This window comes from Haliaeetus albicilla, chromosome 27, assembly GCF_947461875.1.
Source record: "Haliaeetus albicilla chromosome 27, bHalAlb1.1, whole genome shotgun sequence".
Lineage (NCBI taxonomy): Eukaryota > Metazoa > Chordata > Aves > Accipitriformes > Accipitridae > Haliaeetus > Haliaeetus albicilla.
In genome coordinates, this window is record NC_091509.1 from 10,962,298 (window position 1) to 10,968,297 (window position 6,000).

Here is a 6,000-nt window from a genome sequence, read left to right on the forward strand (position 1 = left end):
ACCTTGCTACTAGTGTCCACCCTGGTTAGGTAATATTGCAGTCTGTGAGTTCAGACATGAGGTGCTGAAAGGCAGAGGCAGTTGGTACTGTAGGTTGTTGCTGGCAGGGTTTTAAACGGACAGTACTGTGGTGAGAGAAGGACAAGCACAAGGCATGACGGTGCCCGTCTTCTCACTCCGCAAGATAGTAAGAAATGAAGTAGCTGAGGGCGCGTACTCAGCCATCTCCTTCATTTTCATGTACCAGGCCTGCACTGTCTCCTGGGTCACACTGGTCAAAAATGGCCTCACTCAATGTATCCCAGTGAAGCAGAGGATCCCATGGGAGTATTTAACTTCATCTCCATGTCCTTGGCAGTGCCTGAGGGGAGCTTCAGCTGTGAGGATACTTACATTTGTAAATATATGTTGAAAGTACTGTGTATTCCAGAAATAATTATCTACCATTCCACCCTGGTGCAATGCTGAAAACAGAGCAAAAGTAAAAATCATTCTTAATTTTTAAAAATAGGAATGACAGCCCTGGAAAGTTACTGGTGCTGCAGCAGCTGTGGCATTCTCAGCTCTCCTCATTACCTTCTCTGAGCTGTGTGTCCTGTCATGTCTAGGCTCCAAGCTCCTCGGAGCTGCCCAAAGGCTTTTTGCAGTGTTCCTGCTGTCATGGGGATGATGAAACTCTCTGGGGGAAGAAAAAGCAGGGCAGGCAGGGAAAGTCATGGAGCTGGGGCTTGTGCCTAACTGCTTTCCTCCTATGGCTGCATTGGCTCTCCCTCCCCTGCTGCAGGAGGACAGCTGGAGGTGAGCACTGCTGTCCTTCAGGAGTCATCTGCACCCTGTTAAGCCATTTGGCTCTTGTGTGTTCTGCTGCACTGGCCGCTGGTTTAATTCTCCAAATGCCAAACTACCCAGGGCTCGAGCAAGCCAAGCCTCTCCAGAGGCTGGTGGCTCTGCTTTGCTGATGGGGTTTGTTGTTGCCCCTCTCCTGGGTGGGATGGGGCTGGGTGACAGGGACATACTGCCCTGGCACCCCACCTGCCCTCCCAAACACCCACTGGGACTCCCCCGGGCCCTGTTTCCAGGCTTGCAAGGGATGCAGGGGTGATGTTTGCTCTTCTTTCTCTTGTTCACTAGATGGCATGCACACTGAAGCAGTGGCCCTGGGCTCCCAAGCCCAGCAGCTGCCTGCACAAGCGCAGAGCAGGAGCTGAGCAGTCCCGTTGCACAGAAATGTTTGCTTGCTCTTTTTCTCGGATTCGTCATTCACTATAGCTATAACACACGTTTCACCAGTTCTCTGCTTCTCATCAGTGTTTCAGTACTTTGTCTCCTCTTCCAGCATTGTCCTTAGGAGTTTTCCAGGGTTCCCCTGCCCACTGGCACACGTGTGCCAGGTCAGCCTCCCCCATTTGAGGACTGAGCATCCCCTCTGTGGGGTCTGCTTCTCCCTCCTGCCATACCTCTGTGCAGGATGGGTGCAATGTGCTGCCAGGCTGACTGTGATGGGTGGCATCCACACCACACAGCTAAAACCTGCAATACTGGGGTCAAATCAGTGGAGAATCATTCCTGGTGGTGGCTAAGAATAAGTGCAATCCAGCCCTAGTGATACAGTGGGTAACCACTGCTCTGCTGGGCTTCAGCTGGAAAGATTTGCCCTCTGTGTGGTAGGAGCATCATTTTTGACTAATACTTGTGAGGGAGCTTGGGGAGGACGGATGCTTTTTTTTCTGTACACAGGGGAGGACTAGGAACATTTAGCCACCTGGCGCACACTCCTAATTCTTAAATTAAAAAGCAAGCTGCTGCTTGGACTCTCTATGCCAGAATGACTGCAGATAGTATTTCCTTTGCAGTTCAGGGCTGACAGTGGGGCACTGCTTTCTCATTCCTTTCCATCTCTGACACCTGACAGACCTCAGGGATGGCCCAGCTGTGCCCAAACAGCTGGAGCCTGCTTATAGCCAAGCAGAAACCCATTTGCATGTCCAAGCTCACGGCTGGCTTTTCAGAATTCATTTGCCCTCTTGCTTTAAATTGCTCGACTGACCTTGACAGAGAGAAGGGAGAGTGCACATGGGTCGAGGAGATCTTGACTCTTGAGCAGGTGATGAGCTCTCCCGTATAGTTATTTTCTTTGGCTTAACAATATTTCAACCTTTGGTTAGGGCAGCAGGAGATGACTTGTTTATCCCAAAACTCTCCTCAGTTGCACCTGTACCCTTGTACCATCTAACCTCATTGTAGAAAGTGCTGCTGCCAGATCTCTGCTGCTCCTGCAGCCACACCACCAGAGGTGCGGGCCAAGCACAGAACTCCCCAGTCAATCACAAACCCCTCATGCGGGCTCCCTTAGCAAATGCTTGGCAGTTTCCTTGTTAAATTACTGAGGTGTAATAGAGCCCACGCCAGGCTGTACATCTCCACAGCCGGCCTCCCAGCGTGCCTCCCTCGGGAGGCGATCAGGTCAGCGTGCAAAGCCACACTCCGCTCATCTCAACAGCTCTCATCAGGCTCGTTAATTAAACACAGGAGCCATTTTGCTGCGTTAGCTGCATTTCTTTCCAACCTCTGCGTGTTCCTGGGTGCTCGTAAGCTGTGAGGCTGCAGCCAGGGCCTGGTGCTGTTGGGGTCCAGGAGCAATGGAGTCACTTGAGCAGGTTACGGTGCGGGGGAAGCGATGTCGATGCTTAAGCGTTTCCAGTTGATTTTGTGCAGTTGCTTGGCTCTCTGCCAGCATTTGTAGGCCTGGAGTGGGTTTATGCTGGAAGACATGGATAAAATAAGCCCCCCGTGCGTAACAAACTGGCTGTCTGATACACATGATTTATACCAGTTATGAAGGAATGGCCGGACAGCCCAGCAGCGTGTGGCAGTCATGGGGCCACAGCGAGGGCAGTACACAGAAAGGAGCTGGAAGGGTGAAGGCAGGAGACCAGGGTCTGGTCCCTAGAGCAGGTAGGTCCAAGATGCTGTAAGAGCTCATTCATATGTTCTCCCTTTGCTTTCCATGTCACACATCTCCATGTGGGGACCTTGTGGCACAGGGAAATGGATTTATCAGCAAGGGAATGCCCAAAGGTTTCGTGCACCCCTGAGAAGGGAGACTGGGCAGAAAGTTTCCCCCGGCAAAGCACCGTGTGTGTCCCTCTGGGATGCTTCAAGCTCAGGAGTGAGGTGTCCTTCACAGTGTCACGGTGTGGTGTTCATTCTGTCTCTTGTGGGTTCCCAACTGTGACGGTGGAGCCAGGATTAAAGCAAAGGGGGAGGCCAGCATGAAGGTCGCTGATGAAGGTCGCTGATGAAGGTACGCAGCAGTATGGTGCTCCACAGTGGCTGGGGATGGCCTTGTGGAGCGGGAGTGCATTGCGGTGCATTGTGGCATTGCGGCTGTAAAAATGGGCAGAACTTGTGTCCCCCCACCAAATCCACCATCTGCCTCCATGCTAAGGTGACAGTCTGGAGTAAGGATTTCTGTCCCCTCAAGTCTGTGGCCAGTATGAGGTGACAGAAACATGAGTAGGGATGAGGGTCCTTTCGGAGCCATCTCATAGACTTCCCTGCTTGTTCTCACACTTTGCTTCTGCTGCTGGTCCTTACTGTGCTGGCCATCAGGACGGCTCTTCCACCCTGCTGGTGTGCTGTGTGGGGTCCTGCGTGCAGGGGGGTGTTGCAGCTGGTGGCACCTGGGATGCCAGCTGCTCATCGGCTGCTTGCCAGGACCCCCACTGTCCTACACCATGGCTCTGTGCTGCAGCTATCACTGCTTCTAAAGTTGGCAAGAAAGCACAATTTAGCCTCTTTGTGGATGCTGCACCTATAGGTCAAAATGCTGTCTGGATTGTATGTTCTCAATTTGCTCTTCCCAGACAGGTTTTTTTTAATTAATTTTTTTTCCCCCACAGACTGATTCTAGAGTTCATGGATAGTAAGTCCAAGATGTCTTGATGGTGGACTTTGTGTTAATGTACAGGTGGACTGGGCAGTAAGATGATCAATCTGGCTATGTGTTTTCAGTGGATGAGCTTGAGGGCTGTAGGGTCCTGTGCACTCTTGTAAAACCAAATTACCAGACGGCATCAGACCAGCTCTGCATACATGCGACCAGTGTCCTGAGGACAGTCACCCTCTCCCCGCATGCCTGGCAGTCCCACAGTCACTGCTAACCAGAACAAACCAGCACCTGAATCAAGAGGGATGGCTACAGTCATAGCATTAGTAACACAGTTGCCTCACTTAATTCCCTTCACCTTGCAATTTATCACCTATTGCATTTTGGTTAGCGCATTTCTGTGCTTCTTTCTGTGGTTCACATATCCAATTACCTGCTTCTGTTATTCCTGTGATCCCCTTGCCTGGCCTTTCAATCCTCAGCTCTTCAGGTTACATCCTTCTCTGTGTTGCTCAGCTGCAGTGCCCTCAGCTGCTCTCTACCTTAGTTTCTCCTTTCAGCATGTGAAGACCAGTAATTGTTTCATTCATCTCTTAATCCGCTTTCTCCAGTGTTCTGCATCTCCTCAATGTACACTTCTCTTACCAACATGTTGCACAGCTGCTTTGGATGTTTTCCTTGCCATCCTTTGGAGGATTTGTGCATCCTTGAGGGCTTTTAAAACTAGTAAAACTCCACCTGCTCAAGCCTGGGCACTCCACACAACATCAAAAGCTGCAGTTCTGCTGCCTGTTTGTGCTTTCCCAGGGTTCGACTCTTGATTAGCACTTCAAGGTCCAGCCCCAGCATCCCTCACCAATGTCAGGGCTTTCCTGATAGAAGGAAGGGAGGGCTCTTTGGGGCCTCTCCATGGCCTCCTGCCCACCTACCTTCAATGTGTGTCTGACTGAGGAGTGACAAAGGGGCTGGGGCAGGGAAGGGAGAGATGTGCAGCTGGTCCACAAGTAAACCAGCCCTGCGGCAGCATGCCAGCGGGCATCGGGGAGGTCGCCGGTGGCACGATGTCCCCTTCAGACAACCTAGCATCATTCCTGCAGCCATCTCTGCAGGGGCACCGTGGTCTTGGGCTTAGCTGAGTGGGAGGAGGATGAAGATGAGCCCTTTGGGAAGGCAAGGGGGGGGGGGGCAGTAAAGCCCTGGCAACCTGCCTGCACCTCCATTAATTCTCTGGGGTGGTTTTAGCAAAATTAACAGTATAAAAAGGAGCCACATTTAAGGAGCTGCTAAGGAGTGAGATGAGTTGTTTATGATTAAATTAAATTCATATGAAAGCTAATGACCTGCCAGTGCAAGCTTTGAGTAACTTTATAATGTAATTAAAAGCCCAATGGGGGAAGAGAGCTGTGGTTATGCCACGTGCTGAGGAGCTGCTGGGAAGACGGAGGCCGTGGGTCGTGCTGATGTAGGGAAGCGCCTGGTCACTGCCTTGTCTCCTCCACTGCCCCAAGGGCAGAGCTGGGCATGGAGCGTGGCAGGAGGCGGTGGGCTGCTGGGGAGGAGAGGTGGAGCGCTGGCGGCTCAGCTCCCGGCTTCCAGGAGTACGTGGGTTGTCCTGGCTGAGGCAGTTCTGCTGATCTAACCACACCAACAGCCAAGCAAGCCACCTTTTTCTGCTCAATTCACTTCCTGGATCCTTTAGGGACGAGGTTGTTCGGGGCCAAGTCAGCACCGCCTTGGGGGGCCGGTGTTACGGGACAAGAGCAGGGTGAAGAATCACAACCCGGGGATGGAGCCCACCCGCGGGCCCACCGTGCCGGGCAAGACGGGCAAGCCCGGACCCCCTCACAGCTCCCACAGCCACCTCCCCCTCTGAAAAACTGCCCTCAGACACAGCCGAGCCGTCCTCCCCTCTCCATCTCGGGCTGGGGGGGCGGGGAACGGACACACCGCGGGGCCGCGCACCCCAGAGCCAGCGGCCGCGCGTGGGGCGGCCACGCGTGGGGCGGGCGGCGCCGATCGCCCCTTTAAGCAGGCGGCGGTGGGGCCGCCCCTCCGGCCGGGATAGGCCGGGGCGGGCCGGGGCCGCCTCCCGCCCTCGGCAGCGGGCGGGC